Source organism: Alligator sinensis, unplaced genomic scaffold, assembly GCF_000455745.1.
Source record: "Alligator sinensis unplaced genomic scaffold, ASM45574v1 scaffold165_1, whole genome shotgun sequence".
Lineage (NCBI taxonomy): Eukaryota > Metazoa > Chordata > Crocodylia > Alligatoridae > Alligator > Alligator sinensis.
The window spans coordinates 228,365-230,198 of NW_005842054.1; the positions used below are offsets into that span (position 1 = coordinate 228,365).

Genomic DNA, 1,834 nt, shown 5'->3' on the forward strand with positions numbered 1-1,834 from the left:
TAGATATGCATCGAAAATTCTGAATGCCCTTCTGAATATTACACAATAATCCTTTGTGGAAATCTTATGAGGCAGACACCCTTGTGAGATTTCTAGCCCATTCTAGTTGCAGTCAAGTTAGAAATACTGCAACAACAGCTTGTGTCTTGGAGTTTTAGCTTCTAGCCTCAGGTGACACAAGGAAAGGCAGTGGCCTGTGAAATTTCAGATACACAAAGTTACCTGAACTTTATCAAACATCACAGAATGCTTCATTTTCAGATTTGGGTGAACATTTACACCTTTGCTTAATTGAACTGAAGCTTCCACAGCATTCTTTTTATGCTATGTTATTATATATGGGTAAATGTTAATTATTGTGCATTTTCTTGTAGCTGTTGTAAAACAAACTGGCTAAAACATTTGCTTTTTTCACAACCTTCTTCATACAGCAGTATATTATATGTATCAATTTAACCTAAAGATCCTAAAAGTCAGTTCTACTAGCCACTAGTAGTGGCACTAGCCCACTAATCTACTAGCCCACTAATCAGGCAGAACTTTTTTTTGAGAGACAGGTGGAATATAATTTGATTTCCACCATCCCTACCGTAATGGGAAGATAAATAGATTATTCAGCTGGCAATGTAAATTTTAATGATAGTTTTCTAAGTCTCATACATTGATGTATCATAAGGATATATCTATATCAGTTAGTGAGACAAATGTTTATAGCTGTACAGAAGAATATAACTAGCATTAATGATGTATTTATTAAAGAAAAATGTCAGGACTGTGAGAGTATTAAGATTGGAGAAGGCTCTAAACTGTAATGAGACAGCTTGTGGTAAACACAGGTAATCTACAAGGACACGTAAATTAACAAATTAAGCATTATTACTATGCTATGCCATATAAAAGTTAAAACGTAACCTGAGCAGTTGCACGGTAATGCTTACTATGGTGTCCCGACCTGTATGCTTCTTGGGAAGCTCTGGTGAGTTGGGTCTCTGTCATGAGCTGTGGGAGGAGGGAGGCATGAGGAGCCAAGCATGAGAAAGGGTGCTGCCCCTGCTTCTGCATCCTGCCAGTGTCCTGGGACCAGAGTCCATTCAAGACTCCAGTGTCATCCTAGGGCTGGGACTGGCAATCAGGTGATTGTCAGTTTCTGCCCTGGGACCACACTGGAGCAGTCTGAGTCTCCCATTTGGTCGCAGAACTGGGAATGTCAGTCAGGTGACTGTGGGCACCAGCCTTGGGACTGCAAATTGTTCATATTATCTCTGTGGACTGGTTGGATGATAGCAGAACATGTGCTACTAAATACTATCTGGAGATGCTCCTTCCATGAAAAGTCCTAACTTTTCTGTGATCTGAGTGTACTTAGCCCTTGTTTTACTGCTTGAATGCACGGACACTCACATTTTAATTTCAGTTAACACATCCTAAGTGTGACATACAGCAAGGACCTCAGTTTCTATTTTTGCTAGCTTATCTGTCTTATCTGTTGTCAGTGTTTTAAAAGACTGTAACAAAAATGTTTGGAACATTTTATTAAAATATCTGTTATAATTTTAAAATGAAATTTAAAGGAAATTTATAGGCTAAGTACAGACAGTCAAAAAGCCTAAGGCTGAGTCAATTCAATCTTCACAGGTTAGTCTAAGCTGCATAGATTGAACTAATAAGCAAGTGAACAGACATTCACTTTTGATTCTGGAAATACCGCCACATGCCTGCAGTATCCTAGGCCAGAGGGCGGGGGGCGCTAGAGTACGCTTCCCTGCTCAGCTGGAGCAGACAGCTTGGGTCTAGCCTGCCCCCCCCCCCCCCCAGGGGGGGGGAAGGGAGGGCG

The 1,834-nt window shown here is 40.7% G+C and overlaps 1 protein-coding gene across 1 annotated transcript in view; it reads left to right on the plus strand.

Moving 5' to 3' along the window:
• LOC102382065 overlaps positions 1–1,834 on the plus strand; it is a 187,600-nt gene that overhangs the window by 180,893 nt on the left and 4,873 nt on the right. The gene's annotated exons all lie outside the window — the stretch shown is intronic.